At 45.0% G+C, this 17,749-nt stretch overlaps 1 long non-coding RNA gene across 1 annotated transcript in view; it reads left to right on the top strand.

The window, feature by feature from the left end:
* The window catches only part of LOC132211030 (uncharacterized), a 58,252-nt gene that overhangs the window by 28,068 nt on the left and 12,435 nt on the right, over positions 1-17,749 (top strand). Inside the window, exon 2 of the long non-coding RNA XR_009447316.1 lies at positions 10,936-11,057. This is a non-coding gene — a long non-coding RNA (uncharacterized LOC132211030). The remainder of the gene's footprint in view (positions 1-10,935; positions 11,058-17,749) is intronic.

The raw sequence follows: 17,749 nt of genomic DNA, 5'->3' as shown, positions 1-17,749 counted from the left end.
ATTGGGAAAAGAAGAATTTGGATTCAAACCTTTTGAACTGACATTCAGGTATAAAGTGAGAGGACCCCAAAATTCATTAAAGAAGTATTTATAAACCAAAGCTCAGAAATTATTCTTCTGACATATGTGTCAAGTTTCTGAGAGAAAAGCATGTGAATTGTTCAAAAAAATTCAAAGATTGCTCAACAAATGGTGACAGACAGATTAGATTAAAATGGCAAAACTTGGAATTTGTTGATGGAGATGAGGTGCTAATACTGTCATCTGGCACTGGGTGGTACGGTGGCTCAGCGGTTAGCACTGCTGCCTCACAGCGCCAGTGACCTGGGTTAGATTCCACCCTCGGGTGACTGTCTGTGTGGAGTTTGCACGTTCTCCCCGTGTTTGCGTGGGTTTCCTCCCTCAGTCCAAAGATGTGCAGGTTAGGTGGATTGGCCATGCTAAATTGCCCATAGAATTCAGGGATGTGTAGATTAGGTGGGGTATAGGGGAATGGGTCTGGATGGGATGCTCCAAGGGTCGGTGTGGACTTGTTGGGCCAAAGGACCTGTTTCCACACTGTAGGGATTCTGTAAAAGAACCAGTGAGATTCACTGGATCTTATCAAATCAACATCACTATATGCAACCACTCATGATCCTGACTTGGGAAAAACACTGTCGTTCTTTCAGTGTCACTGAGTCAGAATTCTAGAATTATGTCCATAATGGCATTGTGGGTCTATTTAAAGCGAATAGCCACAAGTGGCTCTTGAAGGCAACTCACCATCACCTTCTCAAGGGCAACTTGGAATTGGCAATAAATGCTGGTGGACCCAGAATTGTGCATATCCAATGTTTGAATAATAAGAAAAGTTTGGTTAATAATCCCATGCTGAAGGAGGGCTAGAAGGGCTGTGATAAGCCTCTGAATACAAATGCTCCCAATTAATAGACATCTGTTCCATCTAGAAGGAAACAGACTGCAGTTCCTCTAGTCTCCCATTATGCTAATTTGGATCTTTCTGTCTTCTTCATTACTGGATTATATTCTAATTTCTCATTGAAATAAAGTGCTTCTGTTATCCTTTCAATGTGAATAATTTCAGATTTGCTGATATTATATTTAATGTGCCTTGTCCTTTTCCATTCAGATAACCTGTATTAATCATTAATCATTCTCCTTATAGTTTACATTCCCACCTAACTTTGTATCACCAGCAGACTTGCGTACATTGTATTTGGGCATTGATGTATTTAAATTGTTGTTGCCTAAACACTAATTCTTAAGATATCCCCATTTATTACATTGTACCAACCTGAAAATGGTGCTTTTATTCTCATTCTGTTTCCTATCTTTTAATCAATCTTTGATCTATGCTAATATATTACCCAAACCTATTAGCCCTAATTTTCTGTAAGAAAGTGTGGGCCTTTAATAACTTTGTGACTGATTTCCCCAATAGATCCAATCGATCGTTATTATCTACTGTATTCACTGCAACCTTAAAGATCTCAGCATATTTGTCAACCACCATTTCTTTTACATAAATCTGTGTTGACTCAGTTTAATCATTTGCCTTGTTACCATGATTTTGGACCATATAGGGGCATGAGTGGCATGGTCTACGGTGAGATTTGTGGCAGAATTGGACGAGAATCCATGAAGAGAATCCAGGGAATTCTGGTCAATTGGGGTAAACACATTGTTATCCCTGTGATTACCTCTTTAAAATCTCAGAATGTAGACTATCAGGTTGACTCTAAGCTCCATTAACTTCTCCTGTACCAATTATTTACTAATAATATCCCTAAGCTCCTCATCCACAATAATAATTTGATTTATCATTATTTATGGAATATTATTCTTTCATTGGAAAGACAGATAAAGTTATTCACTATTACAATTTAGCTGCATTCGGCTTTCTTTTTTTTCTGAATTCATTCATGGGATCTGGGGCATTGTTGGCCGGCAAGCATTTATTGCTTGTCCCTAGTTGCCCTCGAGATGGTAGTGGTGAGCTGCATTCTTGAACTACTGCAATCCACCTTCAGTCGGTTGATCCATGGTGCTGTTAGGGAGAGAATTCCAGGGTTTTCACCCAGTTACAGTGAAGGAATGGTGATATATTTCAAAATCTGGATGGTGAGTAGCTTGGAAGGGAACCTGCAATTGGTTCTGTTCCCATTTATCTGCTACCCATCTCCTTCTAAACGGAAGTGGTCGTGGGTTTGGAACATGCAGTCTGGGGATATTCGGTTATTTTCTGCAGTACATCTTGAAGATAGTACACACTGTTGCTACTGGACGTTGGTGCTGAAGGATGCTAATCAAGTGTACTGCTTTGTCCTGGATGGTCTCAAGCCTCTTGAGTGATGGAGCTGCACGCATCCAGGCAAATTGGGAGTTTTCTATCACACTTTGCCTTGCAGATGATGGACAGGCTTTGTGGAATCAGCAAGTGAGTTACTTGCCACAGTATTCCTAGACTTTGACCTGCCATTGTAGCCACTGTGTTTATTTGTCCAGTGAGTCCAGGTGAGTTTATAGGCAATGGTAACCCCAAGGATACTTGGGGATTCAGTGATGGTAATGCCATTGAATATCAAGGGGCAGTGGTTAGCAATGGTCATAGCCTGGCATGTTACTTGCCATTTGTCAGCCCAAGCCTGGATATTGTCTAGATCTCATTGCATTTGAACATGGAATGTTGCAGTATCTGAGGAGTTGTGACTGGTGCTGAATAATGAGCAATCATTAGCAAAACATCATCACTTCTGACTTTATGACAGAAGGAAGGTAATTGATGAAACAGCTGAAGATCGTTGGGGCCCAGAACATTACTCTGAAGAACTCCGGAGACTGATCTCCAACAACCATGACCATCTTATGTGCCAGGTATGACTGCAACCATTGGAGTTTGCCCTATGATACCTATTAATTACAGTCTTTGATTCCACACTTAGCCAGTTGGGGCCTTGATGTCAATGGCTGTCTCAGTCATGTCTCCTCTGAAATTCTGCTCTTTTGTCCTTGTTTGAACAAGGCTGTCATGAGGTCAGGAGCAGAGTGGTCCTGGCGGAACCCAAACTGGCATCACCAGAGAGGTTATTGCTCAGCAAATGCTACTTGACAGCATTGTTGACGATGCCTTCCATCACATTACTGATGATCAGGAGGAGACTGGTGGGGCAGTAATTGACAGGGTTGGATTTGTCCTGCTTTTTACGTACAGGACATTGCTGAGCAATTTTGTACATAGTTGTATAGCTGTCACTAAACTGGAAAAGCTTGGCTGGGGGAGTGGAAACTTCGGGAGCACAAGTCTTTAGTATGGTCACAGGAATGTTTTCAGGGCCCACTGCCTTGGCAGTATCTGGTATCTCTAACTATTTCTTGATATTACATGCAGTGAATCAAATTGGCTCAAGCCTAAGGAGGGTGGATGGACAGAGAAGGAGATGGATTATCCACCTGGCATTTCTGGCTGAATATCACTGCAAATGCTTCAGCCTTATGCATTGATGTGATGTGTCCTTCCGTCATTAAGGACACGGATATTTCTGTCACCTCCTCTGCCAGTGAGCTGTTTCAGTTGTCTACTATTTATTACTGGATGGAGCAGGATTACGGAGTTAGTGGGTACACTTAACTCTATCACTTGCTGTTTCTGCTATTTGGCATGCAAGTAGTCCTATTCAGCGCTTCATCAGGTTGACATTTCATTTTTCAGAATGCTTGTTGCTGCTTCTGGAATGCCCTCCTGCACTCTCCATTGAACTAGGCTTGATGGGAAATGGTGAAGAGGATATGCTTCGTCAAAAGGTTGCAGATTGTGCTGTAATACAATTCTGTTGCGGGTGATGGCCCACAACGCATGATCAATACCCTAGATCTGTTCAAAGTCTGTACCATTTAGCAAGGTGATGGTGTCACACTACACAAAGGAAGTTATTCTCATCGTGAAAATGGGTCTCCACAAGGCCTATTACCAGTAGTGTCATGGCCAAGCTCATCTGCAGCTAGTAGTTTGATAATGTTGAAGTTAAGTTTGTTTCTCCCTCTTGCTGGTTCTCTGCTATGCTGAAGGTTGTGGTTCTTGTCAACTACTGGTTCGTTATAATTCCTCAGTCAGTGGCTCCCATGTTTGTTCTTTATTTGCTGTTGTAAATGTTTTAAAATAGTAAACAGTCAAGAGCATTTCAGCCAAATAATGCTATCCTCATCTCAGACTGACATGTGGAATCACATATTTAAAAGTTCACAAACATACAAAATCACATATCCGTGTCAGGGGCCTCTGAATTGTGATCAGAAGAGGGAACGTGGAAGCAGGCCAGTCGGCTCCACACTGCCTATCTAAAGAATATTCCAACCAGAACCATCCCACTACTCTCTCTCTATAATGCTGCATGTCCCAAGGTTAATCTGCCTAGCCTGCACATCCCTAGACACTATATGGGCAATTTAACATGGCCAATCCAACTTAGCTGCACATCCTTAGATTGTGGGAGAAAACCGACCCAGGTCAGGGTGAGAACGAGTAAGCTTCACACAGCAAAAGTTGGAATCTAACACAGGTCCCTGGTGCAGTAGGGCAGCAGAGCTAACCACTGAGCCACTGTATCATCCACAGAACCAGGATCTCTTTGACATCTTTTCACTATCATATAAATATTGCATCCCTATAAACCTCTGTGATGAGTCAATACAGATCAAAGATCAAATCTGAGACCTTCAGTTAATAACTCAGAATACACATTATAAGTAAAGATAATTGAATCTTTCTCAAAATTATATTAGAACTGTTCAGAATGTTTGTTTATGCTGCAGTTTTTATCTTTGTCAAGTGGTGGTGCAGTTGTCTTGTTTTTGGAGAGGTGAAAGTAAGCTGATGCTATGCTGAAATAGCTTCTTGGCTACAAATGTGAAAATCCTGTCACAAAAAGCAGCCATATTTATGGCACAGTAACGGGACATTCACAGTTGAGAAGGTCCGTATGTTCCACACAAGATTCCTCCAATCTTATTTCATCAACATATCCGCTCATTCCTTTCTTACATATGATAATCTAGCTGCCTCTAATTATTCCCTGTAGTTACAACTGCCATACTTTCAAAAACCCTTATAAATAAATAAGGAACTCCGTGGAAACTTAACTATGAAATAGTCTTCAATAACTTATGGTGGCAGTGATGGGGGAGGGGAAGAGCAGAGGGAGGGAGAGCGGGAGGAAGGAAGGAGGGGGGGGAGAAGGCGGAAGGAGGGGGGGGGGAAGGCGGAGGAGGAGAGAGGGAGGAAGGAGGGGAAGGCGGAAAGAGGGGGAGGGGGAAGGCGGAAAGAGGGGGAGGGAGGAAGGCGGAAAGAGGGGGAGGGAGGGAGAGGGCGGAGGGGAAGGTGGAAGGTGGGGAAGAGGGAGGGAGGGGGGAAGGCAGAAGGAGGGGGAGGGAGGGGGGAAGGCGGAAGGAGGGGGAAAGGTGGAAGGAGGGGGAGGAGGAGGGAGGGGGGAAGGCAGAAGGAGGGGGAGGGAGGGAGAGAGAGGGCAGAGGGGTAGGCGGAAGGAGGGGAGGGGGAGAGAGGGAGGGAGGAGGGGAAGGCGGAAAGAGGGGGAGGGAGGGGGGGGAAGGCGGAGGGGAAGGCGGAAGGGGGGGGAGAAGGCGGAAGGAGGGGGGGAGAGGGCGGAGGGGAAGGAGGGAGGGAGGTGAAGGCAGAAAGAGGGAGGGAGGGAGGGAGGGAGGGAGGGAGGGAGGGGAAGGGGAGGGGAAGGCGGAAGGAGGGGAAGGGCGGAGGGGAAGGCGGAAAGAGGGGGAGGGAGGGAGAGGGCGGAGGGGAAGGTGGAAGGAGGGGGGGAGAGGGAGGGAGGGGGGGAAAGGCGGAAGGAGGGGGAGGGAGGGAGAGGGCAGAGGGGAAGGCGGAAGGAGGGGAGGGGGAGGGAGAGGGCGGAGAGGAAGGCAGAAGGAGGGGAGGGGGAGAGAGGGAGGGAGGAGGGGAAGGCAGAAAAGAGGGGGAGGGAGGGGGAAGGTCAAAGGAGGGGGGAGAGGGCGGAGGGGACGGAGGGAGAGAGGTGAAGGCAGAAAGAGGGAGGGGGGAGGGGAAGAGGAGAGGGAGGAAGGGGAGGGGAAGGCGGAAGGAAGGAAAGGGGAAAGGGGGAGGGGAAGGGAAGGGGGAGGGGAAAGGGGAGAGGCAAAAGGGGGGAGGGAAAAGGGGGGAAGGGAAGGGGAGGGGGGAGAAGGGGGAGGGAGGAGGAAGACACAAGGAGGTAGGGAAAGGCGCAAAGAGGGAGGGAGGGAGCGAGGGACAAGAGGGAGGGACGGAGGGGAGAGGGAGGGACGGAGGGGACAGGGAGGGAGGGACAGGGAGGGAGGGGACAGGGAGGGAGGGGACAGGGAGGGAGGGAGGGACGGACGGACAGATGGAGGGGAGAGGGAGGGAGGGAGGGAAGGAAGGAGGGGAGAGGGAGGGAGAGAGAGAGAGAGAGAGAGAGAGAGAGAAGGGGAGAGGAAGTGGGGTGGGTGGGCAGGGAGGGGCGATGGGAGGGAATGTGGGAAAGGGAAAGGAGGGAGGGAAGAGGAAGGGAAGGGAAGGGAAGGCAAAGGCGGAGGAAGGGAAGGGAGAAGGGGAGAGGGAGAATGAAGGGAGGAAGGGGGTTAGTGAGGAGGGCGGATGGAGAATGGGGAGCAGGGACGAGGGGAGAGAGAAGAGGGAGGGAAGAAGGGAGGGAGGGAAGAAGGGTGGGAGCAGAAAGGATGGAGGGAGGCAGATGGACAGATGAGGGGGGAGGGCGAGAGGGGAGGGCGGAGGGCGAGAGGTGGAGGAGAGGGAGGGAGGTAGAGGAGCAATGGGGAGGTGGGTTGTAGGAGTGTGAGGGTGTGTGAGGAGGGACAAAGTTGGGGGGAGGGAGAGAGAGAGAGAGAGAGAGAGGGGGGGCAGGAGGGAGAGGGAGAGAGAGGGGCAGGAGGGAGAGGGAGAGGGAGGGGCAGGAGGGAGAGGGAGAGAGAGGGGCAGGAGGGAGAGGGAGAGTCGAAAATTGCTACACTGAGACTGAGGTAAATGCTTGTTGTTTCCTGTGTGGAGGGACTTTTGGAAAAAAATTGGATGCACTGAAGTGCTGAATTTTGAACGAGACATTAATTCATTGGTGCTCTCTGACAGATATATGCTATTGGGCGCTTAGCAACCTTTTCTGGTCTTAGGATTCTGTTTTACAGATCCACAAATCAGTATTAAAAAAATATTCCAGATACTGTGAGCCTTGCCTGAAGTCCTTTTCTTGTTACAAGTTTCTGGGAATCTGATAGAGTTTGCAATTACCGATATTTCTGGTGCAAAACAAGAGAGGTGGACTGTGTTCAATCTGCAAGGATTTGAAATACAAGTTAACTGCAATGAAAGCTCGACATTTACCAGTCAATTACTGTCAGCAATTGGGCTTTGTCAACAATATGGGAAGTCATAACATTTTATTTCCAAGTCCCTAGACCACAGGAGTTTTTTTTCACTCTTTCAAAAAAAAAGGTCACATCAGCTCTGCTGAGACATGTCTTTTTGCTTTGTGAGACTCTGTATATGTGCGGGATTAATTTTAATTCCAGATAAGTTTTGTACGTAATAGACTGATTGCTTGAGTTCATTGAAGAAGCTTGGTGAAAGTTTATTCTGGATAACAGTACAGGACACAAGTAAAAGACCATTTTGGTAATTGAATCAAACATTTCCATTAATGGTGCAATTGGAGTAGTAGTGTGGCTTGATTATCAATGCATTCCTCCTGTCACACTTATATTACAGCAGTGACTGAACACAAGTATTTTTTGGCTACAGAGCGCTATACAATATCATGAAATTACAACAAATGAAATAGAAGTTCTTCATTAGCAGCTAACGCCCTCCAACCAAGACCTTGTAAAAATGATGGTGGAGGTCATTATCACTGGGCCTCTTCACTGTTTTCTAAAAGACTTGGACTCGTGAAAATATGTCACTTTATAAGCGAGTAACAAAGGAACTTCAGCTCCAATCCCCTCCCACAACTAACATCACAAAGCGTAATTTTGTTGTGCTCCAAAAATAGGTAAGTTAGCTAAAGGCAGGTGTAGACCTGACAACAGTGACATACATTTAAATTATCTACAAATCAGGCACTGGAACTAACAAGCATGGAATGGACTGCTGGATACAGTAGCAGGACAAAGATAAAATAATTTAAGAAACAAGCAGCTGTTGTTACCTTAGAATTTCCAACAGTGAGAGCTCAGGTGAATCAAATGGATTTCCTCATTTTCATAACTTCAGAATTCATTGTCCCAATGCTATTGACTATAATTAATAATTAAGGAATTTAGTAATTGTTACAGTTATTTGAATAGGTAGCCAATTAGATCCACTCTACCTTTTAGATCCAAATTCCTGCTTTTTCTTCATGTAACTGGGAAGGAGAGTGAGGTTTGTCAGTATAATTCAGGGATCTGGCACTCTCCACTGAACTGTAAAATATGAATTACCCCCGATGTTACAGATACTTATCCATGTCTCAGTTGGTAAATACACTGGACAGTGAAGGTCCTGATCCTCTCAGACCAAAGTTCGAACATCTGATGCAAAGGCTGTGAGAGTTAAACTATTACATTTGGGCTTGGTGTCCATTAGTAAGGAAGTTGGGTGTGGGTAAGGAGAGGTTGTAGGGAGTTTGAGGAAAGGAGAAGTCTGAGTTCTTGTTGTGATCTCCAGTTAAAAATGAACACTTTGTGAACTTTGGGTCAGAACAGGAATCTTAAGTTTCAGTGACCAGGCAAAGCTGATAACCAAAATTGGCTCTGTTTTTACAGTCAGCATCATTTCAAATTAAGTAACGCTTGCCAGTTTTAAACTTGATTAACATGTCACATCTAAATTTGCAAAAAATAAATTTGCATGAACTTGACAAGTTATCGTTTCTTACAGGACAAGGAATTTGGTTTTTAGCCCAAACTTGTTCAACTACTGATGTGGTCCACTGCAAATTTCTATGTACCTGGAACTGATGATTATCATGTCACTCAGATATCAGAGTCTTGCACAATTCAAGTACATTATTTAAATATTCACTCTGTTAGCTCCCATAAGACAGCAATTGATACTGTAAATGATTAGGATTCTTCCCTTCTATTCAGAACCCTCTTAACCATTTAGCACCTGTCATGCTAATGGGAATGTATCTCCTTTTTCATTGCGAAAAAGCTGCATCTGGTCTTTTGTGCATTTTGGGACATGCAAGACATAGATCAGGGTTCCTATTCAGCCCAACTAAAACTGAAGATTCACTTAACAAACGTCTTTGATTGACAAATAAAAAAAAACTACTCTCTTACTGGTGGTAGATAAAAGCAAAAAAGAACGCAGATGTGATTTTGGTGGAGGGAATGTTGTTCAGTTGCGCATGATCGTTGTGCATGGTAGTATCGCTACTCCTGAACCAACAGGGCCTTGGTTCCGAACTCTGCTCTAGAAGTGTGTGATATCATCTCTGAACAGGTTGATTAGAAATATATGCTAAATTTTTAACTAAAGCAAAAAGTCACTGATTTGGCAGTGGGAAAGTTGTTTGGTTGCGAGAGATAAAAGTTCTGGATATAAAAACAAATACAGAATAAAACTGTTAAGGGACAGTGTTAGTGTCCCTGTCTATCAGAAGACCTTGGTCTAAGTCCCACCTACTGCAGAGGTGTCATAATTCCCTGGAGAGTTTGATTAAAAATACTTGTATTATACAACAAGGCCCTTGTGGGACAATGGTAGTTTCCCTAACTCTAAACCAGGAGGCCAGGTTTCAAGTTCCGCCTCCTCCAGAGGTAAATAATGAAATCACTGATCAGTTTGATTCAGAAAATATCATAAAAAATATCAGAATAAAGTACTCCTGTGGCACATTGGTAACATGCCTACCTCTGAGCCAAGAGGCCTGGATTCAAGTCCCACCTACTGAAATGTGTCATTAACACATCTGAAGAAGTATCTAAAATGCAGAAATAATACTGAGATTGAGAGAGAAGGGGGGAGATAAATTACTAAGTAGAAAGAACTTGACACCACGTTTTGGTTTCAATAGCTTGTAGTTGTAGTAAGTAGCTAAATGTCAGTAGGAGATGAGCAGCAGCAGAGTGTGGAGGTTCTGCAAAAGAATGAATTTGAACAGATGGCTTGACAACTTGATTTAAAATAAAATCACCGTGATAAACAGGTTTATTATGACTGAGAAATGAAATTAAAAGTCTCAAAAGCTTTCAAAATGTTGAAAAAAACCTAAGATGCATTGAATAGAAGACAAATTCATGATTAGTCAAATTGATGACAGAATTGGCTTGCATTTGAAACATTTCTTTAAATTGTTAATACCTTTTGTGCCTCGAATGAGATGTACCGAATGGATAACAGTGTGTTGGTTAAACTTGAATATGGAATGAGCAAAATACAGTTGATTCAGTATCCTTCTTCAGGTAGTTAAGTTAGCATTGAGATCACTTATTATTTACCAGCTTTAGTAGCTGGTGTTTACATGTGAACGTTTACATACAATATATACTCTTGAACAACACATGGCTTCCTTCACAGGCAAAAGGAATGGCATGGAAAGAAAATAAGATTGGAATAAGAATTAGTAAAGTTTCCGAACCAGCATTTATTGCCTGTCCCTAGTTGCACTTAAGCAGGTGATGAGCTGCCTTCTTGAACTGCTGTTGTCCACATGCTGTAGGATGACATACAATGTCCTTAGGGAAGGATTTCCAGGATTTTGACCCAGCAGCAGTGAAGGAACGGCCATCTGTTTTCAAGTCACGATGGTGACTGGCTTGGAGGGACCTTGCAGGTCCTAGTGTTATCCAGCACAGACTGCCCTTCTCCTTCTAGATGTAAGTGGCCATGGGATTGGAAGGTGCTGTCTAAAGAACCAATGCAAATTTCTGCAATGCATCTTGCAGATAATACACTACTGCCACTAAGTCCTGGTGGTGGCGGAAATGGATGTGGTGCCAATCAAGTGGGCTGCGTTGTCCTGGACAGTGTCAAGCTTGAACCAGTTGTTGGACCTGCACCCACCCAAGTAAGTGGGGACTATTCCGTCATACTCCTGACTCGTGACTTGTAGATGGTAGACATTGCTATGCGTCTGGAGTCACACGTTGTCCAGACCAGGTGAGGATGACAGTTTTCCTTCCTTGAAGGACATTAGTGACCAGATGGGTTTTTCCCAAATGGACAATGGTTTCATGGTCATCAACAGATTCTTAATTACATTTTTTTAAAATGAAATTCAAATTCCACCATCTGCCATTGGAAGGATTCAAACCTTAATCCCAACATGAGTGGATTTTCTGGATTAATAGTCTAGCGACAATACCACTAGGTCATCACCTCCCCTTGACGCATTTTAGATGGGTCGTGTGGAACAAAACCATTAAGGTAATTGTAAACCAAGGTGAGACTTAGAAATCAAAGTGGATCGGAAATTGGCTTGCTAAAAGAAGACAGAGGGTGGTAGTTGATGGGAAATGTTCATCCTGGAGACCAGTTACTAGTGGTGTACCGCAAGGGTCGGTGTTGGGTCCACTGCTGTTTGTCATTTTTATAAATGACCTGGATGAGGGCGTAGAAGGATGGGTTAGTAAATTTGCAGACAACACCAAGGTTGGTAGAGTTGTGGATAGTGACGAAGGATGCTGTAGGTTGCAGAGAGACATAGATAAGCTGCATAGCTGGGCTGAGAGGTAGCAAATGGAGTTTAATGCAGACAAGTGTGAGGTGATGCACTTTGGTAGGAGTAACCGGAAGGCAAAGTACTGGGCTAATGGTAAGATTCTTATTAGTGTAGATGAGCAGAGAGATCTCAGAGTCCACGTACACAGATCCTTGAAAGTGGCCACCCAGGTTGACAGGGCTGTTAAGAAGGCATACAGTGTTTTAGCTTTTATTAAGTGAGGGATCGAGTTCCGGAACCAAGAGGTTATGGTGAAGCTGTACAAAACTCTGGTGCGGCCGCACTTGGAGTATTGTGTACAGTTTGGTCACCGCATTAGGAGGAGGATGTGGAAGCTTTGGAAAGGGTGCAGAGGAGATTTACTAGGATGTTGCCTGATATGGAGGGAAGGTCTTATGAGGAAAGGCTGAGGGACTCGAGGCTGTTTTCATTAGAGAGAAGAAGGTTGAGAGGTGACTTAATTGAAACATATAAAATAATCAGAGGGTTAGATAGGGTGGATAGGGAGAGCCTTTTTCCTAGGATGGTGACAGCGAGCGCGAGGGGGCATAGCTTTAAATTAAGGGGTGAAAGATATAGGACAGTTGTCAGAGGTAGTTTCTTTACTCAGTAGTAAGGGTATGGAATGCTTTGCCTGCAACGGTAGTAGATTCGCCAACTTTAAGTACATTTAAGTCGTCATTGGACAAATATATGGATGTACATGGAATAGTGTAGGTTAGATGGGCTTCAGATTGGTATGACAGGTCGGCACAACATCGAAGGCTGAAGGGCCTGTACTGTGCTGTAACGTTCTATGTGTAATTGAAGACTGGGCAAAAATTCACGTTAATTTTGATGTAATAAGGACAGGCAAAAAAGAACTTTCAATAAAGAACCACAATTTGTTGTTTTTTGTTTTGTACCTATGACCATCCAATGTTTAATCTTGCAGCACGAGAACCATTGTGCATCACAGATGACACAAGAGTAGAAGTGGCCTGTTTGGCCCTATAGATCTGTCCTGCCTTTTAATGAGATCTTGACTGATCTAACAATCCTCAACACCACTTTCGTGCTTTTTCCTGCATAACCCTGGATTCCTTTACTGATTAAAAATCTGTCTATCCCACCCCTGAATGTACTTAATGATACGATCTCAACACCCCTCTACAGTAAAGAATTTCACAGATTCACTACCCCGCAAAAGAAAAAAAAATCCTCATTTCTGTGACTCCTTAGTCTGAGATTATGTCCTCTGGTCCTCGACTCCCCCACAAGAAGAAATAATCTCTTGGCATCTGCTCTGACAAACTCCTGCAGAGTCCTGCATGTTTCAATAAAGTCACCTCTCATAGCCACACTTTACATAGTCAACCTTTCCTAAGAAAATTATGTAAAAATCAACCTAATGAATCTCTCTGGACTCCCTCTTAACCAATATATTTTTATTTCGATGAGGAGGTCAGAACCGTTCGTAGTACTCTAGGTATAGTCTGACTGATGCCTTGTGTACTTTTAGCAAGACTGTCCCATTTTTATACGCAATTCCCACTAAGATAAAAGGCAATTTGCTTTCCCCATTAACAACTGATCTTGGATGCTGGGTTTGCTATGACTTATGCACAAGAACCTCCCAAATCTTTCTGTGCTGTAGTTTTCTACAGTATTTCTCTGTTTAAGTAATATTCTGCTCCTCCTCTTCCTGCCAAAATGCATACCTCTTATCGAACCACATTATATCCCATCTGTCATATTTTTCCCCCACTCATTTAACCTATCAACACCCTTCTGCAGACCCTTTTGTCTCACACTCATCACCTGCCTTCCCACGTATTTTTGTGTAATCTGCATGTTTAGGTACGGTATCTTCACTTCCAAGCTCCTGCTTGACAGAGGGCAACATGGTGACTCAGGGCCTCACAGTGCCAGGAGACCTGGGATGGATTCCAGCCTTGGGTGATTGTCTGTGTGGAGTTTGCATGTTGTCCCCCCACAGTCCAAAGATGTGCAGGTTAGGTCGATTGGCTATGCTAAATTGTCCAGTGTCCAGGGATGTGCAGGGTTACAGGGATCATGTAAGGCAGTGGGTCTGAGTAGGATGCAATTCAGAGGGTCAGTTTGGACTCTATGGACTGAATGGCCTGTTTCCACATTGTAGGGATTGTATGATTCTCATAGAATTGTGGTCCAGCACTGAATCTGGTGGTATTCCATCCATGAGGTTGCCATCCAGAAAATTCCACTAGGGCATATAGTCTAAGAATTGGAGCCAGACCGCTCAGGACAAATGTAAGGAAGCACTTCTACACAAAAGGTGGCAGAGGTTCAGGGCTCTTCCACAAATAGCAATGGACGCTGGATCAGTTGTTAATTTTAAGATGAGATACATTTGCTTAATAAAAACATATCTATCAAGGTATATTGACCATAGATCAGATCAGATCAGATCAGCCTTGACCTCATTGAATGTTGGAACAGGCATGAGGGGCTGAATGTTTCTATGTTCCTATATCTCAACTCTTGCTATTAGCTTGCCAGTCTCTGCCCTTGCTAACATACCAGCCCTAACACCACAAGCTCTTAAGTAGCCTTGTGTGTGGTACCTTATCTTGGCAAATCAAAATATATTACACCCATTGTTTTCACCTTAATTTAATCTGTTTGTTACCTCCGCAAAGAATTCTAATACATTTGTCAAGCATGATTTCCCCTTCAAGAAGCCATGCTGACCACTTGATTAGATTACATATTTCTAAATGGCCTTCAATTACATTTTTATAATAGATTTTAACATTTTCCCCAATGACGTTAAGCTTTCTGGCCTACAGTTACGTTTTTTGTTTCCCTCCCCTTTTGAATAACTTATTGCACTAGCAGTTTACTAATCCCAGGACTTTCTAGAATCCATGATTTTTATAAGATCACTTGCAGTGTATCTACAATCACTGTAGGTGGTTCTTTTAATATCCTGTGATACAACATATCAGGTCAGCAGAATTTAGCCCTATTGGATTCCCTCGTACTTTTTTCTCAGTGATAGTTATTGTATTCATTTCCTTCTGTTTGGCCTCTTGCTTATTTAGTTCTTTTGCAATGGTATCAGTTTCTTCTATCATAATAAATGATGCAAAAGATTTATTCAATTCCTTGGTCATTGCCTGGTTCCTCATTATTCGTTAGCCTCATTTTCGAAATAGCCCACATTCATTTTGGCCCCTCTCTTTTTATACGTTCAAAGAAACTCTTATCATCCCCCAACCCCGCACGGCCCGTTTCTATCTCCTTCCCAAAATCCACAAACCTGCCTGCCCCGGTCGACCCATCGTCTCAGCCTGCTCCTGCCCCACCGAACTCATCTCCACCTATCTGGACTCCATTTTCTCCCCTTTGGTCCAGGAACTCCCCACCTACATCCGTGACACCACCCACGCCCTCCACATCCTCCAGGACTTCCAATTCCCTGGCCCCCAACACCTCATCTTCACCATGGACGTCCAGTCCCTATACACCTGCATTCCGCATGCAGATGGCCTCAAGGCTCTCCGCTTCTTCCTGTCCCGCAGGCCCGACCAGTCCCCCTCCACCGACACCCTCATCCGCCTAGCCGAACTCGTCCTCACCCTCAACAACTTCTCTTTTGACTCCCACTTCCGACAGACTAAGGGGGTGGCCATGGGCACCCGCATGGGCCCCAGCTATGCCTGCCTCTTTGTAGGTTACGTGGAACAGTCCCTCTTCCGCACCTACACAGGCCCCAAACCCCACCTCTTCCTCCGGTACATCGATGACTGTATTGGCGCCGCCTCTTGCTCCCCAGAGGAGCTTGAACAGTTCATCCACTTGACCAACACCTTCCACCCCAACCTTCAGTTCAACTGGGCCATCTCCAGCACATCCCTCACCTTCCTGGACCTCTGTCTCCATCTCAGGCAACCAGCTTGTAATTGATGTCCATTTCAAGCCCACCGACTCCCACAGCTACCTAGAATACACCTCCTCCCACCCATCCTCCTGCAAAAATTCCATCCCCTATTCCCAATTCCTCCGCCTCCACGATAAGACATTGCACTCCCGCACATCCCAGATGTCCAAGTTCTTCAAGGACCGCAACTTTCCCCCCACAGTGATCGAGAACGCCCTTGACCGCGTCTCCTGCATTTCCCGCAACACATCCCTAACACCCCGCCCCCGCCACAACCGCCCAAAGAGGATCCCCCTCGTTCTCACACACCACCCCACCAACCTCCGGATACAACGCATCATCCTCCGACACTTCCGCCATCTACAATCCGACCCCACCACCCAAGACATTTTTCCATCCCCACCCCTGTCTGCTTTCCGGAGAGACCACTCTCTCCGTGACTCCCTTGTTTGCTCCACACTGCCCTCCAACCCCACCACACCCAGCACCTTCCCCTGCAACCGCAGGAAATGCTACACTTGCCCCCACACCTCCTCCCTCACCCCTATCCCAGGCCCCAAGATGACATTCCACATTAAGCAGAGGTTCACCTGCACATCTGCCAATGTGGTATACTGCATCCACTGTACGCGGTGTGACTTCCTCTACATTGGGGAAACCAAGCGGAGGCTTGGAGACTGTTGCGAACTGAGCGGAGGTGTTCTGCAAAGCAAACAACTGCACCTCCCAGTCACAAACCATTTCCACTCCCCCTCCCATTCTTGAGATGATATGTCCATCATGGGCCTCCTGCAGTGCCACAATGATGCCACCCAAATGTTGCAGGAACAGAAACTCATATTCCGCCTGGGAACCGAACCCTGCAGCCTAATGGTATCAATGTGGACTTCACCAGTTTCAAAATCTCCCCTTCCCCAACTGCATCCCTAAACCAGCCCAGTTCGTCCCCTCCCCCCACTGCACCACACAACCAGCCCAGCTCTTCCCCTCCACCCACTGCATCCCAAAACCAGTCCAACCTGTCTCTGCCTCCCTAACCTGTTCTTCCTCTCATCCATTCTTTCCTCCCACCCCAAGCCGCACCCCCATCTACCTACTAACCTCATCCCAATTCCTTGACCTGTCTGTCTTCCCTGGACTGACCTATCCCCTCCCTACCTCCCCACCTATACTCTCTCCACCTATCTTCTTTTCTCTCCGTCTTCGGTCCGCCTCCCCCTCTCTCCCTATTTATTCCAGAACCCTCACCCCATCCCCCTCTCTGAAGAAGGGCCGAGGCCCGAAACGTCAGCTTTTGTGCTCCTGAGATGCTGCTTGGCCTGCTGTGTTCATCCAGCCTCACATTTTATTATCTTGGATTCTCCAGCATCTGCAGTTCCCATTATCTCTTATCATCCTTTGCTAGTTTACCCCCAATGCTTTATTTCCTCCCTCTATTAGTGTTTTGGTCATTACTGTTTTTCAAAACTTCCTCAATCCTCTGGTTTATCAACTTGTATGTTTTTCTTCAGACTTAATTCAACCATTTGCTTTTAATGATAAACTGACAACCCAAGATCTCTATCAGCAGTTACATTACACAAATAATAGGAAGAGGCATAAAACAAGTTTCAACCACAAATTTCAGAGGTAGGTTTCAAAGAAAATTTTTAACAAGTTTCAGAAATTTGGGAGGAAATTTCAGAGCTTGGGGTTTTAAGCGGTTGGAAGTATATAGGTAGCACAGGAGAGGCTACAGCAGGAAGAGGCTAGAGTAGGCAAAAACAGAACTCTTGGAAGTTTGTACTACAGGTAGAGATTAAAGAAATAGGGAGGGGCAAAGCCACAGGAAGGTTTGAACAAGAGATGGAAATTTTAAAATTATGGTTATGGGAAACTGGATCCAATACAGGTCAGCAAACAGAGTTATGGTAAGCATGACTTAGGATAAAGGCAGAGTTCTGGAAGAGGTCATGTTTATGGAGAGTTGCTTATCGGAAAAACAGTCAAGGCTGAAAGCGACAAACACATGAACGAGCTTTCAGCTGTAGCTAAGATGAAGTAGTAGTAAAGACAGGCAAGATTATAGTGGTGTTCACAGGTTGGATGATGGAGAAAATATGGTATCAGAATCTCAGTTTAGGCCAAGATCAGG

The sequence above is a fragment of the Stegostoma tigrinum genome, chromosome 27, assembly GCF_030684315.1.
Source record: "Stegostoma tigrinum isolate sSteTig4 chromosome 27, sSteTig4.hap1, whole genome shotgun sequence".
NCBI classification, from domain to species: Eukaryota; Metazoa; Chordata; class Chondrichthyes; order Orectolobiformes; family Stegostomatidae; genus Stegostoma; species Stegostoma tigrinum.
The sequence above is the reverse complement of the archived record's forward strand: the minus strand, read 5'-3'. Positions and strand labels throughout refer to the sequence as shown.